Consider the following 21,853-nt stretch of genomic DNA (forward strand, 5'->3'; position numbering starts at 1 on the left):
TTATGATATTCAAAATACCAGCAGTGATGACAGTGCTCATGTCATACTTTATCTTTTCCTTTATTTTATGTCTTAAGAATATTGTTTTATTTAGTTCTCAGCTACTTAAAGCCCTTTTTGCTGCCACCTTTTTAGCACAATGCTTTATATTGTAAACCTGCCTTATTTTAGAGTGGGAAACCCTCAGGATTACATATTTGTTAGAAAGGAAAACAATAATCATTCTTTTCCTTCTGAAATCTGTAAAATGGAAAATTCTGGGGCATAGCAAGCAGCTGCACAGATCAGATGATTCCTTTGGATTTGTGCCAATGACTAATATGAATTATTTCATCACAGATTAGATTCATACTACTTTTCTCAGGTGAAATTTAACACTTGGCAAAGGAAGTCTTGTGACTTTTACTAGAGAGTCACCAACTCAACAGCACCGTGATCAACACTGAAAGGAGAAGCAAAGAGCTTTGCTCCAAGGGACCATAAAAAGGGGCCTGTAGGATTGGTCTCACCTCAAGATGGGTAATGATCTGAACCCCTTAAATATTTTCATTGTTCGAACTAACAATAAGTCTTTTTTTTCCTGAAGATGGGGAGTGTGTGCACCTAGGGGCAGTTGTGCATTACCCCTTCGCAGCCACTTCATGTCCTTTTTCTTTTTGTCCTGTCCATCCCTGGCATCTGGTCCAGCCATAACAGTTAAATCACCAAGCACTGCACCTGTTTTGCTCTATTACTAGAAAGAGATTGGCTGTGGGATTTTGAACCTTTTCACTTGCTCCTGCACAACCAACCTCTCACCTCAGATAGAATCAAGCTACTTTCCCTTAGCATAATTTCCTGTGTGCTAGGGAGCCTGCTTAGGTCTCTCACCTTATTTCCAAACACTCACTTGTGCCTTGGGCAATTTTCATCACATGTTGCAAGCTACCTACTCCACTGAGAACCAAAATCCTGTTCAGCTTATCTTCCATATAGTAGAATATACTTGTCAACTACACCACTTCAGCCATAGGTTAGGGTAAGGCTGACATAGTTGTCTACAAGTAGAAGCATCTGTTATGATGAGAGGTATCCTTAGGAGATCTCATCCTTTGTATATAAATGATATATGGTCTTCTGCTCTGCGTACAGATACGGTGGAATGGGCTGATCAGTGGATGGAGAGGACCCTGTAGAGGATAAGAATGGCAGAAAGACTAAGAAAACAGAAGCAGAAAGACAGAAATGGTGTGGGGACATGAATAAAAGTTTTCCAAGTCTTGTGGTCCCATTCTGAGCTCTTTTCTCTAAGATTTTGATTGATCATAAGGAATATGAAAGCAAAGTGTAATGAGAATCTCTGAAATGGCTGAATGTGATGAATTATCTCTGTAGTCTTTCAAAATTCTTCAGGAGCCTTACAGCCCTGAAGAAGGACTACATGCCAACAGTATGTCAGTTTTGTTCCAGCTGTGTTTATATTATTTCTTCTCACAAAGCCTGTGTAATCTGAAGACGTGCAGCTCCATAGGTTGGAGTCAAACTAAGAGGGAGAAGCTGACAAAGTTGCACAGTTCCTTGTTCTGGAGTCTTAAGCCTGGCAAAACAAACCATTGACTTCAACAGAGAACTTTTTTCCAGCAAGGACACTGCAGGATGTAGCTGTAACTTCTTAATATGTCTTCAGTTCCTTTTCTTTTTAAGCAGAATTCACAAAGAATAAATTGCTATGCACATTTTGGACTGTATTCCACTTAATGACATTTTCATTACACTGTTTACATTTTATTTTTAGAGTGGCTGGTGACCATAGAACTGGTAGAACAGCTGCTCTGGAAAAATTAAAATAGTATATTTTCAATGAATAGGGATTAAATTATTCCATTTCCTCTTCCCCACCATTTAGCATCCACTTTTGTAGCAAGCAATGCTGTGCCCATTCTCCCTAACAGACAGAGAGGCATTTAGGATGCCAGGTTAAGGGCTGGAAAGGGAAATATGCCCTACAGATAGCTGGCAAGCAGGCTGATTCGTGACATGTTCCACATTTCTTGTACACCAAGGGTATACAGCACACTCACAGCCTGGCAGAGAATGGAAATAGTTCCCCTGCATGAAGTGGCTCAACCCGTAACTGCATAGAGTCAGTGTAGGGGGAATGCACTGAATAATTCACTTCATTAAAAACCCATTAATACGCTTCCCTCTAAAAGGACAGGAAAGAGAGCTGCATCCCTACCTAACCTACACAGGGCTATATGCAATCACTTCTGAGCATAACCTCCAGGAATTTCCTGCAGGCTTGATAAAGTTATAACTGATCAAAACATCCTTTTTAAAATAATCCATACCAATATTGTCCTACAAAAAAGTTCTTTTTACTATTATTATTATTATTATTATTATTTTTACAAGTACTGCTAATTCCACCACTACTACTACTACTACGTTATTGTATTACTATCAATCAGCAGTAGTGTCACATTACTGTTGCTGTTGTTATTAATTTGGTGAGATCATCCCGTCTCCTTCTGTCCTAAACTCTTCAGCTCAAGCTATAGAGATGAGCTATAAGTGTAAGTATATGTATAAGTATATAAGTCTACATCTTGAATTTGCTTACAAGAGTATGTTATTTTTGCTTTTGACTGATGTAAGCATGGTACAGAACCTGGATCAGTTTGCACAGATTCATGGGTTTGGCTCTAAAAAGACCCCATTTTGGTCCTCAGCATCTGCTAACACCATGACATACAGTAAGGTAAACAGCAAATCGTACATTCTCCAGCTTCCTTACACTGCTTCCAAATTTAGTTTTTTAAGAAGGGCCTGGGAACAAGATAGTGATTCGGTAGGCAGAAGGGCAGGATTTAAAGAGACACCATCCCTTTAATTTTGAAAGGTATGCATTACATTGATAGACTTCTATACAACTTAGCAGATTTAAAATGTAAAAACCATATATTTCAGTCATAAAAGGGGCAAATTCAAATACAGCATTCTCATTATTTTCGCTAGGAAATAGTTTGAAAAACTGCATTTGTCCCTCTGATTTGTTCATCTTTTTGTTTGTTTTCCACAAGAAACAAACAAGAAAGAATGTATGACAACCCTGCAGGTCCCTGTTTTGCTGATTTCTTTTTTGCATGTCACATAACTTGTCCGTGTAGATCCAGAAATAACCTGATTATTTAGAGTTAACCTTTTTCTAATTTTGGAGGCTTAAATGCCCTCAAATCAGCTCTTGAGTTAAAGAAAATAGTAATGATTTCCCCATTTACTACAGAGTAAAAGTATAGCTTCATTTTGCTCTCCTTTTATCTTCCTCTCCTCCTCCCTTACTCCCTTCAAAATTCATAACCCTGAAGAGGTCCTAACTATTTTGCTAAGGATTTTTGGTGTCAGTCTTTCATTTTCTTTTTCTGCAGCTAGCTGCAACAGGTTGGAGGCACAACAAAAGCTGTATGGCCACCTGTCAGAATTTAGAAAACACTATTTTTCTATCAAAGTGATGGATTTCAGAAGCACATTACAGGAGTGTCCTTACATAAAAGTGCATTTTACCAGAYATGTAAAATGGGTCAAAATATGAATTTAAACTGACTTTTTTCTTCCCATAAAGAAGACATTCTTTCATTCAGCTTATGTTTTAACTACAAAGAAAACATAGGAAATTTCCATTATTTGTTCATTCTCACTGCTTTAACATTTCCATATGCAGAGTGCTATATTGCTGAACCTGTGCTTTTGATGCCACAGATCAGAAGAAAAACTTTGCTTTATGAAACCTTACAGATACTATTTGGTCAGCTTTCTAGTTTTATGTAGGACAAACAGATTGTATACAAAGCCACCAGAGGCAGTTTTTACCTTCCTTTCACGCCCTTCGACTCTGTTCTTGACATCATACAGAGTAAAAAGAAGCTGTTTATAGCATAAAGTGCAGTAACAAAAACCAGACACTGAGCATCTGGGATACGATCTGCATTTGAGGACGTAAGAGCTACAAGCTAAATTTAAGCAGAGACTCCTTTGGAGTGACTGATTAGATACTTCCTGTGTATTGCTTAGCAAGATACCACTGGAATATAGATCCGGTGGCAGCAAATCATATATCTGCAAAATAAGTAGTGTGCAAACAGCTCAGCAGAAACCCACAATTAAACCAAAACAGGGAGTCACAACTAAGACCCAATACCCAATCCACGATTACAAGCTGGACTACAAGGAAGACAGCAGAGCTTGCTGCATTGCTGTACCCAGAAAACAGACACTGGCAAGTCAGGCACTCAGAGCGCTCCACTCATGCTCTAAGTACACAAATAGATACATAAAATTGTTTCAGGAGAACCACTTTTAAATTAATGACTCACTCCATACAGAGCTCCATGTTGGAAAATGTATACCCACAACATAAATGGATCACTGTGCTGTGCTGTGCTGTGCTGTACTAGATTCCTAAATATAACATAAAAACTGGACACCTCGGTTGTCCCCTTTTTTGAAAGGGAAATGGCCTTTGGTATGAAGCTCTAGTCATGGATAAAGAGCAAAAATGACTCTGGGATCTACCAGGATACAGTCTTTCAAAATGTCAAAATATTAACGTAGTTAATATTCATTAAATCCTGACTACGGATAATGTCTGGAGGAAACTCAAGGGAAAGCTAACGTCTGTCAGACGACACAAAAGCAATGCTGACTCTTTCACTTGCTGCCACACAATTTCATGATGTTCATTCATATGGAGCTGCTTTATGTATTACTGCTCAGTGACTCCATGAAAAGAGTATCGATAACCGTATGGGTCTTTGGTCTTTCAAGCATGTGTAGAACAAAGACTTAAATTTCCTTTGAGGAGGGAGGCTTGCATTTATATTAACCAACACAGGATGTTTTTCTTTCAAAATTACTCACTAGAAGCATAGTTTTCTATTCACAGATGTGTGCAGATAAATTATTTCTGACTTTTGCTACTTTGCTAGAAATCCTCCTGGGATCCCAGCACTGCCCATAAGGTACAAACCAAAAGATGTCCAGAGAACTTAATTGGAAACCTCTCTTTCTGAAAGTTCTAAGAACAGGAACTCATGAGTCTGACAAACAATACTGAGAAAAAGGCACTGTAACTGGATAGGATAACTGGTTGAAACTATATGTTTCAACCATTTAGGAGTACGCAGCATTCCTGTAGATCTGCAAGCCCCAGAGAAGTTATACTCATCTCCCTGAAACTGGTATGAACTTGCACAAGTGGGTGCTTTCTAAACAAAAGAACCTTTTAGGAGGGAAAAGTAAATCTCAAACAACCAAAACATTTTGTGGAAATGGGTTGCTTGTAGAAAAATTCTCTGTTAATAGCTTTTAGCATTAGAAAATGTCAGAATTTTGGACTTTATTTTGGAATTTCTGGCTGAAAAAACTTCTTGAAATACTTGAACTCCATTAGTAAAACAAACTTGGTGTTGCTAATTTAATTTTTTTTAAAGGTCAAAATTCAAATGAAATATTTTAAAATTGCCCAAATGAAGTATCTTATTGAAAAGAAAATTTTCTTTTTCTGGGGCAGGGGTAGTTAGGTTTGGTACACTTGTGTTGTTTGGGTTTTTGAGAACTCAGTTTTTTGTCCCAAGTTAGGATCTCCGGCTCTCGTGCCAAAAGTGGATGAAATCAAAAACTGTCCTCTACATCCAGAAAAGTTCCCCTGGCATATGTCAAGTTAGACCAGATATCTACTATTTTCCACTTAAAAATATAAAGCAGAGCTATAAAATTTTCACTGTGATGTAGCACATTTTCAAAAAGCAAGGGAGCTGCATTGATTAAAGATGCTGTGAAGAAGAGGAGAAGGAAAAGGCACCTTTGGGCCACCAGCATGCAAAGCTCTTCCAGTCAGGGGTTTAGACTCCATGATTGCACAAGGCAATTTATTATTATTCCTCCTGAGACCTCACCAACACTTTTCCATCACTGAATGAGGTGGAGGCCAGGTTTATTGGTGGCCTTGTTCAACAATTGTCTTCACCACAGTGAAAGTGACTTCAAAAATGCTATCAGCATGCGCAAGGGACTTCAGGGTGAGGCCTTCAGCTGGAAACAGGGAGACAGAGAGTGGAATGAGAGCTTGAAGTAGCAGGTGAAAAAGAAGCACTCTAACGGAGTTTCAGCCTTTTTTAGCATGTTTATTTATATCTCACCATATCCTCTGAAAACATAAAATTCTAGTCCTAATTTATTAATGGAATGTGCCAGCACCAAGTTATTTTTAAATTTAGAATATAAATGGCCTTCATGAACTAGAGTGAGCAGGCAGCATCTGACATGAGTCTCAGAGCTAGTGTGAAATTTACTTTTAAATTGCTGCTGCCTTTCCAAAAATTATGCACCGTGAGCATGTGGCTTCACTCGTGTTTGCTTTTTCTTTAATTAGAAAACAGAACCGCAGGAAGTGGCACACAGAAAGAATCTCACCCTTGCCTGCATGTAAATAATCCTTCCAGCTTATTTCAACTCTTTCTTCCTAGTTAAATTGAACTGGTCACCAAAATAAAATCCAAATCTAACTTTTTTTTCTGAAGAAAACTCAGAAATTTCCAGATTCTTTTAAACACAAAAAGCCAAGCATTATTTCTCATTCTTGTGGCCTTTATTTTGGTTTAATATCCCACTCTTTTTCTTCTGTTATGGCAAACAGGAACTGGGGTTAAAGAAACTGAAACAAAGAAAATAGACAAGATTTCCTTTTACTCCTGGGGAATTTTTCTTCCCAATATCAAGCAAAACGAAAAAAAACGCATTCCTCTGTAGAAGTGTTCCCCAAAAGAACATTGCAGCTCAATCTTCAGCCAGTCTAAACCATTTGCCCTCTTAGTTATACACTGTTTACATTTTCCAATGGCTGTCCTCATCACAGCTTTATAAGCCCATTAGAGACACGCATATGAGTGTTTTAGGGAATGACTAGACACAGCAAATGATTTCCCATAAATAATTTACTCGATGACTTCAAAATTCTCAGCGTTCCTGTAAGAAGTGCCTGTCACGGAGGAATGCTGGTAAGAGATGGCAAGCGCTCTCCCCCAGCCCCACTGCCCGACCCGGGGCTCCCTCTGTAACCCAGCAGTGCCATGAGAAACTGTTGCGGCTATCCTGGGGTTTGCTCCTCTGCTATTTGAGTGAGCAGGAATTATCCTAGCAACTTGAAAGGGAACTGAACGAGATCCAGACCCTTCCTGATCTTCTTGGCCTTCTGAGAATAAAACTGAAAACTGTGTTGCTTTGCAAGCAAACATCCTTAAGAGTGAGTCGATTCTGGCACAAAAAATGTGGCAGCCAAGAGTCTGGTTTCATAAGCTCTTCAAAGAAGCAGTGCTATTATAAAGAATAAAGATTTACAGGGCTAAACCATGGAAGGGTTTGCACAGCTTCAGTAAATGCTTTTTATACTGAGCCTAGCTCTATCTTCATATTTCCAGAATTTAAGTACACCTTAAAGTGGTTTTGGAGTTATTTTAGAATAGATTAAAGAACTTCAGTTTTCATTATTTTTCAGTTAAAAAAACCCAAACACTTAACTCTAAATATTTATGTGAAATATGAAAGTTCCTCTAAAATAAGTCTTTGACAAGGGAAAGAGAATATATATTTTGATACATAAAGCATGCATTTGAAACATTATCACCTATACTGATGTTTACTCTAGTCATATTCTGAGCAAATTCCTTATATATTGTACATGCTTGGTGTCTATGCACAGTCCATAACTTTTGAAAGAACAAATGCCTACTAAATTAGCTTTCTACTGTATCTGTCAGTCAAGCATCTGTAGTTTCCTTGAGTTAGTTTTGAGGTAAGAATTCCTAATAAATGTTTTTCTTTACCTTTGCCACTGAAATGTAAAATTAAATTAAATTAATTATTAAGGTTAAATGTAGTAGCTGCATACTAATATGCTGGCAATTTATCTATCACTCTTAGTGAATGTGCTTAAATTATCTCACCTCAGTGCCTGATAAACAATCGATGGACTTTATTTAATGGCTTCATCTCCAGTGTTAATTGTATCCATTTAAATGAAATTATTCTGATTGTTATTCCATGTAGTGATTTGGTGATATGAGACTTCTGAAGAGATATTATTGATTTGGGGCAACCAAGCACCATCCATTAGAGCTGTGAAGACAGGAATTAAATATAAATCACGGGCTATTATTTTGTGGATGTCTTTGCGGACAAATAGGGTAGCAGAAATAGGATAATTACAAATTTGCACTAATTTGTCTTCTTGATTTATAGGTATATGATTCCTGAAAATAAAATGAGCACTACAAAGTAAACAGGTAAAGCTGGCAATAGATATAACCTTGTGTCTCCTTTACCAGAAAGGACAGACAATTCATGAGCTGTCAGATTTTAAAAGGTGTTTAGACAGCTAAAAAGAACCAGTTTGGCACTTGACGAGATTTACAGCAATGCCTAAAATGATTTTAGGACAGTTAGGTAGAATTTAGGAAGCAGACTAGAAAAAAAAAACTTTCATTATCTCAGAGTGCATCTACCATGCTGAAAGGAACCACACAAAATTGTTTTCAAAGTTGGGAGACAAAGAAAGATTGCTTTTGCATGACATTCTCAGGGTCGTGTAGATATAATAGAACTAGACGTTTTTACTGAACATCTTAAGTTACAAATGAGCTGAACAGAATCAGTGGGAGCTATGGGGTACTGGAGATCCAAAAACCACCAAATAATCTGGCAAATGATAAAGTAATGAAAAGATGACGTGATAACAAAGAACATGCTTCTCGCCCTGAGCCTCATTTAATGATAACAAATGAGATGGAGACAGGTCAGAAGACCACAAGAAGGAGGGAACGTAAGGTAGTGGTTGATTGTGGCGGTCATGACTGAATAGTAGGAATTGGTTATGCATAGCACCCACAAGTTCATAAAGAGTCCCTGATGAGGGAGGAAAATGGAGAGAAGGCAATAACGGAAAAAGCTGTCCTGACATAACATCATCAAGGAGCAGCGCCAGCACCCAAGAAACAGCACCAGCACCCAAATTAGTCTATGGCAACACACATGATCTGATCAAATCTTGTTTTGTATTAGATGCAGAGTTAATTTGACACATCCTGTAGTTGCAGCTTGATGACATAATATGTTGTTGCATTTTTGCTTTGAGTGATTTGGTAAGCTGCAACAGCTATTCACCCTCACAGTAGGGACTCCCTTGCCCACCTCCTTTATAGGGCCGGCTGTCTACAAGCATTCCCTTAATTGACTGGCCCAGCTGGCATGCAACAGTTGGGCCACCCATATCAAATATGAGAAATGTTTCCCCTTCTGTCCTTACTGTCAGGAAGGGTCATCCAACCTGCTACTCAGGAGTCTATGCCACCATGTTTTGCTCTATTCCACTATTTTTGGTTAAGTCACTCCACACCAAAGAAAGATGTGATGTTCACGGACCAGAAGAGTGCACAAGATAGACTAGGGCTCTGGTATCTCATTCCCTGTTCCCAGACAGTTTCTGTAATTTGTATTAAAGAGCCACTGAACAAAATGCTTACCTAGTGCTACAAGCAGGACCTGAACTCGAGTCTCTTCTTCTCTAGGCCGGATTTTTAAATGTCTAAGCTCATGGCTCCCCTATACAACAGTAACTAAGAGCTGGATCCACAGAAACGAACAGAGTCAATAGGAAATCACTGAGAACAAGTATGGAAGAATGCTTCCTTCCTTCCAAAGAAGAATGGAAGAACTTCCATTTTCCCTCTTATGTTATAGCCCGGTAGTTAGAGTATTCATTCTCGTAATAGGGATTCACATCCATTTACTTCCTTGGAGAGATGGTGAGGTTTGAAGCCACACTGAGAAAGTGCTTTGACAACTGGACTATAATAAAAAGCATATGGCCCTTACCATCTCACACTGCAGAGACTCGGTTGTTACAGCTAGTTTTCTTCATCAGGGCACAATGGAAAAGGAAAGAGGAGAGGAAGATCCCAAAAAAGGCTCCTCAGCAGACCCTATTTTGTATAGCTGCAAAGGGGTTAGTAGACTTGTAAGTCTTGAATTTCTTTTCTTGTTTTAGAGACTATTCAACAAGAAATAATGGGGTAACAGTGAGATTTAGATCTCATCTCTCCAAGTGGAATGCCAACCACAGTCATGAATTGTCTCTCATGCCCTGTGTATCCCAGCATAGGCATCCACTCACTTCTCCAATTGTCCTGTGGGCTTCTGGGCAGAGAAGTCACTGCTATAGATGCAAGAATGCTTTCTAAGCAATAAGACAGAGMACTTCAAATGACTGTGGGATGGGGCTCAGGAGATGAATCTGTGAAACCTGACAAGACTAAGGTATGAGAAGTCTCTGAGATCTGTCCTACACTGCAAGACTGATGGGCTTCTGAGAGTAACCAGAGGCAAAAACCTATGTGGCCTACAGAAATATAATTTTGGAAACAAAACGGTGATCTCCGGGAACGTCTTGGATACATGGCAGTTGATAAGAGTTTTGAGAATCTGAATTTCAGACTGAGATCCTTTTGTGCATTTGCATCATGCCTATCACCCAAGGTTTTGTTTACATGCCCTAACCCCACCTTCAAGGCTCATGGATCCTGAACACAGTCAACCTACAAGCAAAGCTCAGACATAACTCAGGTTTTGCATGGGTAAACAAGCCTAGTCATTCATAGTCAGTAAAGGCTTAGCTAGGTTGGTTGTTCATGAGCAGCATGAAGATTGCTTATAAAAAGGGCACCTGGCGAAGAGCAGGGTGGAGGCAGAACTTGTGGTACTTACAGCCATCTGGGTGACTTTGCTCTCAGAGTGTGTAAGTGAAGGCAGAAACTTCTCCTGAAAGTAACAATTATGCTATCTCTTTTTGTTTTTCAAGAAAATCAACTTTTGTGGTAGTAGAGGGATCAGGAAATACCTTTTTTTCAGGACTACAGAGAGAATTCTTTTGTTGGTGCAAATTCCCATGCAACTTTCTATCTTTACAGTAATTAATCTCACATGAATTATCTTTGACTGCTTTTAATTGCACAGTCAGGCTGTCAACCGAAACACAAAGCTCTCATGAAATTCATTGGAGTTTTTTAATGGGAACTGATGAAGGAATTTGACATTAATCTACAGTTTTCCTCATGAGAATGAAGACGGATCCCTATGGCAAAAAACAGTGCCTATTAACTAGGATCACTTTACTAAAAATCAGATGACAGTATCTCACAAATCCCTGAGTATCACAAGCAACCAATAAGCATAGGTTCTGGTACACCACTGCAACACAGAATTAGCCCAAGAATGAAAACAGATCATTTCAATATTTCCTTTAGCTTAAATGCAACATGCTTCCATTCTTGAATGCATTTCACACCTCTTCTAAAAAGACATAAAAAGGGGGCTAACATGGCATTCCTATCTGCAATTTTTTTCCTTTTTAGGAGATAAAAATGCTAAGAACAATGAATGTTTACACAGAACTTGAAAGAGTATGAATAGAGGGCACAATCTAGTTATCATTTTGACAGCAAAATTCTGTTATTTAATCTGTATCTTGAGACACATGAAAACCTGTGGGATATAATGATGAAGTTTCTAGTATACAGTGGTTACTCAGTGCATAGAGGTTGCTCCATATGATGTCTGGTTCTGCTTCCCACTGATGCTTATGTCATATTTTGACACTAAATTACAAGAACCAAGGTCAGCTCACAGTTTGCAAGAAGTCAGAGAAACTGCTACACATTATTTGAGATGGGAGGGAAAAGAAACAAAGGATGGCAAGAGAAAGAAGTATTTTGTTTAATGCTATTTATTGCAAATCAAGCAGTCCAATTTCTGACTACATATGAAATATGCAATTCTTATGTAATGGATCTGATACCATTCCACTAAGACAGGGAATGGGGATCACGGAGATCAAACAGTGATTTTTATACCATCCAGATCAGAGAGCCAAACTCTACAACAGCATCTTGCATGGTGAGCACTGAAGGAGAAAGATTTTGCATGAGATCTACCCAAACAAACCTATGGAGTTTACCCTAGTTATTCTCTGAATGCTGGACCTCACAGAAAAGTAGGACATATGCCATGGGTCATAAAAGCCAAGCAATGAGACATCTGTGTGTTATTGCTCTCTGAGGCAGGAGCAGAAGGCAGCTCTAAAGCTCCAGTGGTGGAGGTCTGCTGTTGGTTTGAGAACTGAAGATCCTTCTGGTGATACTAGGAAGTCAACAGAGCAATACAGAAAATGTGGGCACACATGAGAGATGTGTCTGCTAGTAGTACTGATTGTCTATGCAAGACTTCATTACAGCCACTGAACTACTGCTGCATAGCCTGGAGGGGAAGGATCCATCACATGGCTCCTTGCTGCACAGCTGGAACTCTACAGACCACAAGAGCTTCCCCCAAAAGCTATAACCCAGAAACCACAGTACTGAGTTGAACCAGAACACCGCTGTAATTGCCAAACTTTGCTTTTGATTAAAAAAAGTGAAATGCTAAATACTCTTCTCCCAGGCTGAAAATTCTGCCAAGCATCAGCCTAGTGAGAACTTTTATAACAAAAATTCATTCATTTCTGGGAGCTGGAGTTTTGTAATGGGTAGAATGAGTCACTCTTTACTAGTTCAGCAATACAGAGTTGCACTCTAATCACAGATTCCCATCTGGGCCATTTATTTGTGAACTTATCTTAAAATATGAAGCCATTTCAGGCACAATTAGGGTTTTTTCCTGCCACATTTTACCCTTACTCCCTCCCTTCCCTTTTGCCAATAAACATATTTTTCCCCCCTTTTTTCCACCCAGTCAGTTGTCTGCATTTTTCTTCTATTCTAGCATTTCCCAGCAGCAAACAAAACACTAAGTGTGCTTATGAATCATTGGAAAACCCAGATGCTTCTCCTTTCTTCAGCATTAATAATTTCCAGGAGATCAGGTATCTTGTTAAAAGATTCCTATACTAAATTTGCTTTTTATCGACAAATGAACCCTATCATATAAGTTCATCTGTACCAGACAAACAGAATAGGTCAAAAACTAAGAAGGGTCTATTTTGAAAAATCAGAAAGAAATTGTGAATTAAAAGGAATGAGTTCTGCTGTTTTTCCAGTGTAAGTTTTGTTGTCACATCAACTACGCATAACTTCTGTAGTTAGAGTCTAATAGGGAGACTAATTCTACTTAGAYGATACCTTATATATGAATACATAATTGCAAGGGTAACATTTAAAACTAAACTAAACCCATGCTCATTCATTAGTGACCTATAATAAAAGAGACAACAGCATTAGGAAACTCAAACACAAAGATGCTTCCTTCAGAGTGCAAACAAAATGCAGTTTAACCAGAAGCCATTTGTCTATGTAGTGCTGGAGTCAGAACAGACTAATCCAGAACAAATTAATTTTAGTAATATCAGTATTTATGTGCTGAAATGTGCTTTTTTAATCTGAGAGTTTTGAATGAGGACAAATACAACAGACAGCAGACAGATAAGTAAAGTCAAATGGATGGTGATCTATGAATTATGAGCCTCATCTAGAGATAACATCAGAATTTAGTTGACATTAAGCATTTCATGCTACCAGTTTCACTGTCACTAGCTTCACGGTTAGACAACCTACCTCTGTTGGACAGCTAAATAATTAAAGAGGAGTTATTAAGAAGCCATTTCACCAATTAAATAACTCAATTAGTAGGCAGCCTGCACACTAAGCGGTTATGTCATGCTAAGGAAAAAGTGAATTTTACAGGAAAAGAGGTAAACCTGAGCTCTATTAACTCTTTGGTTGTTTAAAGTGATACAGCTTACGATAGACTATAGGCCTTATATTCCTGGACCACAGCTAATACAGTCAACAATCAAATAAGGAAGCTTCCACAGAGAAAAGTATAGATTGTGTTTAATTTGAAGAAAAAAAAAAAATGATGAAGTAATATGCCAGAAATGCTACTTTGCTCTAAGCTTATGTTTTCACATAGAGTTTCTAGGTACCTGTATCAAAGTCCCCCAGAAGCCTTCCAAAGCTCTGGACCTGAGCTGCCCGCAGCTGGTTAGCCAGGGATGTGCAAAGCCAACAGGCTGCAAGGAGATGCAGTGAAAATCAGATCTGCTCACAAACGTTCCTGTTAGTGTTACTTGACAGCATTCTGCAAACTCCGGAGTTTCTCTAAACTCCCACAAACCAAACAGAGGGGGAAAGACCAGTCTACACAGTGGGCTGTCAGAGGCTAAAAAGAGGCAGTTTATTCCCACAAGTTCTTCAACAGCCCCATGCACCAGTCTGAATATCTTATACATTGACAGCTGATATTCATAGTAAAGGGTTACTAAATTTCTTATTCCTCGGTGACAGTGGGGTGACAGTGGTTTAGAAAGAAAAATATTTGATTATTCTTTTGCATACTTATTTGGGCTCTTTGGATGTTTGATCATCACACACAGCTGTATAAAGGACAGGTCCCAGAACTAGAGGCAAGTGGCATTGCTCCAGGGTGGTGACTACATCCTTCCACTATAAAGCAACATGATTCCAATTCCATATTCAAAGTGATGTGCTGTGAGAACAACTGTACTAGTGAGATTGTACAGTCAGATGAGTCAATAACAAGGGATTTGTAGGCATGAATAAGTGCAAAGAACCAACCTGCACTGGTAGCAGCACCTATTTCCTTTTACTTGTGTCTCTGGGAATTAAGGAGGTAGAAATGGAGGAGTAATGAAGGCTGGAATTAGTGATTACATAGATAAATGTGATATAGCCAGAAAGAGCCAAGTTTGGTAGAAAAGAAAAAAAGTCATGGCCCACAGATCTATTAGAATTCTGGAAAGAGACTGGTGTGCCCAAGGCGCTCCAAGTGACAGAATATTCTCAGATTTTCAAAAAGCTCCTAATGTCCTCCCTTTTCCTAGGTATATTTAGTTGTCAAATTATGAGAGGGAAGGTCTCTCATGGGTTCACAACCAGTTAGAAGTTAGGGACACAAAAAGCTGGACTAGATTTGGCTTTCACCAGAGAGAAGTTACACCTAGATCCTTCAAGGATCTGTGCTAGGAACTGTGCTGTTCAGTATTCATAAATGGAAAGGATATGAATAGTGAGATAACTGGATTTCCAAGTGACACAGATTCTTTTCAGATAGTCAGAAACTAACACAATGTGAAGAATGATCTCACGATACTGGGTGACATGGCAATAATATGACATATCAAATTCAGTGCCAATTAATGCAGAGTAATGCACATTGGAAAAAAAATTCTGTATATAAAAGCAGTGATGGACTCTAAACCAGCTATTACCACTTGGGGAGGAAAGTTGGAGTCATTTTGGACAGTTCTCAGAAAACTTCAACTTAATGCATGACAACAGGCAAACAGGATAATAGGAATTATTGGAAAAGGTAGAGAACAAAGCTAAAAACATCATTTTGCCACTGTATAAATCSCTGACAAGGGTATACAGATGGACACTAGATATAGCTATAGCTCTTCTTTCTTTAAGAAGATATAGCCAACCCAGAAAAAAAAGTGCACAGAAGACTAAAAAGATAGTTGCAGTGCCACAAAAGGAGAAACTAGATAGACGAGATCTCTTCAGCTAGGAAGAGAGATAACTGAGGGAGGTATGTCACCTCTGAACTCCTGAAAGGCACCAAACATGATTTGGGAAGTATTATTCACACACAGTACAAGAGCTGAAGGGTATTCGATGAGATTGCCATGCAACAGGCTGTCAGGTAGCAGCACGAGTGGGCTGCTCCCAAGGGGAGGTGAGCCAGGAGCAGGGGGTGACAGCAAGGCAGGCAGGGCAGCAACCTCACCTGCAAGAGTGCGCTCCCACAGCATCCAAACAAGGCGAGCAGAGCGGTCCGGTGACAGTCTCCAGGTTCAGCCAACAGACATGTCCCTCGTCACAAAGCATGTCCAAGGACAAGCCAGAAAGTCAAGTCAATAAGGCCAGGCCCACAATACCCACATGCAACAAGGTTCAGGCAAGGACCAAACACAGGGGCATGGGCTTAAAAGGGGTTCCCAGGCCTGTGAGTGATGGTGCATGGGTGAGGGTCCTAGGTGAGACTGCTCAGGGCAATTAGCATCTGTAGGTGCCCAGGGCCTTGATAGCAAACCAGTTGAAGTACTTTTTCATTAAGCACAATTAAACTGTCAGACACATTGCTAGAGGATGTAGGGGAGAGTAAAAGTATAAATGGCTTCAAAAAAGGGCTAGAGAAATTAATGGAGGGTGGTTATAAATATGATTAGGAAACGTAAGTGTGTGGACAAACTCTGGCTCAGGAAGCACTGGCTGGTTGTAGAAGTGTGTGTGTAAAAATGGTGCACGCCCTCTTCACCCTCCCAAGCCTTGGCTACTAGCCACAGTCAGAGGCAAGGGTCAGGGCCAGAACCAGAGTACCGAGGCTGACCTAATATTGCGGTATCAGTGGCCTTACATTCACAAACTAGTTTCTCATTCCAGTGGATGTATCTAGCACTGGTCATTCAGATGGCAGCTGTTCAGGTTGTCTCTTGCTACTGATGGAAGAAACAGCACCCAAGTATCAGGGAGCTTTGGCTGGCCTGTGTGCAGCCCTACAACTTGTTAGGGAATTAACTGATTATGATCCTGGTAAATGAATCAACAAAATGGAATGCAGAATTTTATATCCCAAACTTGTGCTAATATTGTAACTAAATGATTTGTGATTCATTCCTGTCCTGCTTTATTTGAACAACGGATAAAAATAAGCTGCTACTGTTTGGCCTTCTTTACAAAACTAGAATCAATATTTCTAACTAAGGAAAGACTAATAAAGCTTAATGAAAAATAAAAAGACCAAAAGTTAAATAAGGAATTCAAATAGCTCATTACTTTAAGAAAAATCATCCTGTAGGTTTATTTCGTAACTGTGAGTTAACAGTGAAACCAGAGCAGCTGGAAAATGTATTCCACTTTCTGTGAATGTTGTTGACCCAGTCAGAGGTCCTATTTAAAGTGAGTTGAAAAGATGTCACATTTGAGAATAGAGCTGTTATTCTTTTCAAATTTATAGACATACCTAGAGGTAATTATAAACCACTTGAGTGACTGCCATAAGCTATCCTGAAATGACTGGCAGACTTTCACAACAGTTACTCAAAAGGAATTTACAATCCCAGTATGAGCAGATGAACAGTTATGGGAATACCAGAAGCTGTTTGGAACAGATTTTTATCTGAAATTTATCTAGCACATTTCATCTGGAATAATACTAGAAAGGACCTCTTGAGTTACCAACTCCAATTTCCTATTATCACCACTAACAAAGTTAGAAACACCATGTATTTGGCAAGCTCTCTTTAATGGTAACTGTCAGTCTCCCTGGCTCGACTTCTAGAGGCAAAAGCATAAGCAGGTAGCTAGGGGTGGCTGAATTTACTGAAAAATGCTACTGAATGGTTGCAATTTCTCAGTAACTGGCAGGAAATAAGAGTTTGCAAGGCTGAGCACCAGGACAGGCATTACAGAGCAGAATTACAGTGGTGTCTGCTCAGGAGCTGAGGATGGCTGGGACAGTTCAGAGAGAGGCAAGCTCTTCGGCAGAAAGCTGGATGGCCTGGTGCCCACTGGCAGGTCTTGGGAGCCAGAAGGGAGAGGGAGCCTGGAGATGTTCTGGACAGAAGGTTAAGGCATAAGAAATGTCTGTTAATAAGTTAAAGATGCTCCATCTTAAAACACATGGACTGGTAAAAACAGCTTCTGAAGAGCCCCAGCTGTTTAACTTCCAGATCCTAAGGGCAGCTTTATCAACAGTATCATTTCCTGAGCCAACCTCACAGACATTTGCACTGATTTTCAGTCTGTTACCTCTTAGACCTCAGAGCAAGACCAGGTTTAGCTGAATCTTAAATGAAAGCTAAAGGTAAATTCTTATCTAATCAACTTTTGAGAAAAATCCAGTGAAATGAATTAAAGGATAGTAACCTATCTATATAAAATTAAATCAATGGGTAGAAGTCTACAGTGAGAAGCAGTTCTCTGTGAAACATTTGACCTTACTCAACTGTTTCAGAGCAGAGGGTTGACAAAATGTCACTCCTCCTCACGTCATGTTCCCCAGGTAGTGAGGCTGGCTCAAAGCTGTCTTCTGCAAGAAGATAGGAGAGAGGGAGGGAAACCCTTCCCCATGCAGATCCACCCACCAGTGTCTCTGCTAGTGATCCTTGGCAGGTTGCAATGCACTCATTAGACTCCCCCAGGCCAAACACATAGAAGAGAAAGGACCAAATGTGACAGGTCATTGGAGGCTAAAAAGAGACATTTTATTTTCATGCATTGCCCACACTCTTGTGTACCTGCCTGACTAGACTGACTCAGTCAAGGCTGTGTACGCTGCCTTATCTGAACTAACAGACAGATGGAGGAGACCAGACATGGGCTCCTTCCCTTGGGAGTGATGATTTGAAATTCAGCAAAGGGAAAATGCCAAGTCCTGCACCTGGGGAGGAATAACCCCATGCACTGGTACAAGCTGGGGCCAATCAGCTGGAAAGCAGCTTGGCAGAAAAGAACCTGGGGTCCTGGTGAACAAGTTGACCATGAACCAGCAGTRGGCCCTTGCGACAAAGAAGGCCAATGGCCTCCTGGGCCACATTAGGCAGAGTGTTGCCAGCAGGTCAAGGGAGGCCATCCTTCCCCTCTGTTCAGCCCTGGTGAGGCCACACCTGGAGTGCTGCATCCTGTGCTGGGTTCCCCAGTACAAGAGAGACATGTACTTGCTGGAGCGAGTTCATCGAAGAGTCGTGAAGATGGTTAAGGGACTGGAGCATCTGACAAATGAGGAGAGGCTGAGAGAGCTGGGACTGTTCAGCCTGGAGAAGAGAAGGCTCGGGAGAGGTCTTACCAGTGTGTATAAATACCTGATGGGGGAGAAAAGAAGACAGAGTCAGACTCTTCTCAGTGATGCCCAGTGACAGGACAAGAGAAAATGAGCACGAACCAAAAAACAAGAATCACAGAATCACAGAATCACAGAATCGCTGAGGTTGGAAGGGACCTCTGGAGATCATCTAGTCCAACCCCCCTGCTCAAGCAGGGTCACCTAGAGCACATTGCACAGGATTGCRTCCAGGCGGGTTTTGAATATCTCCAGAGAAGGAGACTCCACAACCTCTCGGGGCAACCTGTGCCAGTGCTCCGTCACCCTCACAGTGAAGAAGTTTTTCCTCATGTTCAGATGGAACTGTCTGTGTTTCAGTTTGTGCCCGTTGCCTCGTGTCTTGTTGCTCAGCACCACTGAAAAGAGTCTGGTCCCATCCTCTCGACACCCTCCCTTCAGATACTTGTACACATTGATAAGATCTCCTCTCAGCCTTCTCTTCTGCAGGCTAAACAGGCCCAGCTCTCTCAGTCTTTCCTCATAAGAGAGATGCTCCAGTCCCCTAATCATCTTTGTAGCCCTTCGCTGGACTTGCTCCAGTAGTGCCACATCCCTCTTGTACTGGGGAGCCCAGAACTGGACGCAGTACTCCAGATGTGGCCTCACCAGGGCTGAGTGGAGGGGGAGGATCACCTCCCTCGACCTGCTGGCAACACTCTTCCTGATGCACCCCAGGATACCATTGGCCTTCTTGGCCACAAGGGCACATTGCTGCCTCATGCTTAACTTGGTGTCCACCAGCACTCCCAGGTCCTTCTCAGCAGAGCTGCTTTCCAGCAGGTCAACCCCCAACCTGTCCTGGTGCCTGGGGTTATTCCTCCCCAGGTGCAGGACCCTGCACTTCCCTCTGTTGAACTTCATGAGGTTCCTCTCCGCCCACCTCTCCAGCCTGTCCAGGTCTCTCTGAATGGCAGCACAGCCCTCTGGGGTATCGGCCACTCCTCCCAGTTTGGTATCATCAGCAAACTTGCTGAGGGTGCACTCTGTCCCTTCATCCAGGTCATTGATGAAGAAGTTGAACAAGACTGGACCCAGGACTGACCCCTGGGGGACACCRCTAGCTACAGGCCTCCAACTAGACTCTGYGCYRCTGATCACAACCCTCTGAGCTCTGCCATTCAGCCAGTTCTCARTCCACCTCMCTGTCCACTCATCTARCCCMCACTTCCTGAGCTTSYCTATGAGGATGTTATGGGAGACAGTGTCAAAAGCCTCGCTGAAGTCAAGGTAGACAACATCCCCTGCTCTCCCCTCATCTACCCAGCCGGTCATTCCATCATAGAAGGCTATCCRACTGGTTAAGCATGATTTCCCAAGAAATTCCTTTTAAACGAAAGAAAAAGCTTTTTTGCCGTGAGGGTGGTCAAACACTGGAACAGGGTGCCCAGAGAGTTTGTGGAGTCTCCATTCTTGGAGATATTCAAAGCCTGACTGGGCACAACTCTGGGCAAGCTGCCTTAGCTGACCCTGTTTTGAGCAGAGGCATTGGGCTAGACGATCTCCAGAGGCGTCTCTCATCCTCAACCATTCAGTGATTCTGAGAGTCTATGATTTTTGCTTTTTTTATAGTAATTATTGCACAACTCAGTGACTTGTTGTGTAGAACATAACAGTAAATTACACAGTGCTACTTGGAATAGAATAAAAGCCATTTAAAAGTAACCTTGAGCAATTTTTAGTGTGCTTTAGCACCTGTTAGGATATGGGATTCTCCTGCACTACAGTGAGGCAGGAAAGCACTGTGACCTCTACTGTACAGATGGGAGGCGATGGGGATTTATCCAGAGCTTTGCCTTGCAATTAAAGGTTTTATATGCAAGTGTAAAATACTCAACTCTCCTGACTCTCCCACTATGCAGGAGATAGATAGATGCAGGCTGCAGAAGACAGTCCCTGGACTGGAATTTTCTCAGGAATTGTTACACTTGCAGCAAGTAATTTATGGCTATTTCACCAAACATAGCACTCCAAAAATACAGGCTAATTGACTTGATCAGTACCTATCTTAGAATCTTCTCCCATTTTTTATAGATACTTCCTTCCTTTCCCCTTGACTTTGCTGGTTCCTGACCACACTGTGAGCGGCCACTCCTGGTTTCCTCAGTCCTCTCTGTCTCTCCAGGAGAGGCAGCCATCCTTCCTGGGTCTCCACTGCTCCACTTGGCCAGGACCAGGGGATTACTGTGGGTTTGCGCACTTCTCGGGCAGAGTGCTTAGCTAAGCAGCAGCTGCATGGGGCGATCCTGCAGGAGCATTTTGTTCTCCGACTCTGTTGTCCCGCCATATAGCAGAAATGACAGCTTAGCCCTTCTTCTTGTCAATGTGATCCTTTTTAATTGACTGTTTCCTCTGAGAAGCCTACCTGACAAGTCTGTCAAAATTAAGGATACACTGAGTAGTGCGGCATTTGCTGAACAGCAACATGCTTGAACAACTTCTGAATGTGTAGGTAAAATTTTCTCTGACACTTCTCAGTAGGTGATTTCCTTTCCTGAGGACAGATCCAGTGATTTCACTACGCCACTTATAATACATGCCCACATACGCAGGGCCAGTCTGCCTAAAGTACACACGCCTGCAGGAAAGAATTGACTCCCTGGTCACTGTATAAAAGACAGTGAGTTATGTCCTGGAAGAGATGTCCTATGTCTCTACCCCATGGTGCAGGCTGGATCCAAAGCAGATCCTGGGCCTCACTGCCACATGAGCCCTGACAGAGTCAAGCTGGCAGTATGGGGAAGAGGGGAAGTCACATAAACCTGATAAAAGGCTGTCCTGAGTGCAAGGCACCAAAGAGGGAATTCCTAATTTGGGGAAGTGGAGCAGTCTGCCAACAGAATCACAGAATCACAGAATCGCTGAGGTTGGAAGGGACCTCTGGAGATCATCTAGTCCAACCCCCCTGCTCAAGCAGGGTCACCTAGAG

Source organism: Apteryx rowi, unplaced genomic scaffold (assembly GCF_003343035.1).
Source record: "Apteryx rowi isolate R43461 unplaced genomic scaffold, aptRow1 scaffold_149, whole genome shotgun sequence".
In the NCBI taxonomy this organism is placed as follows: domain Eukaryota; kingdom Metazoa; phylum Chordata; class Aves; order Apterygiformes; family Apterygidae; genus Apteryx; species Apteryx rowi.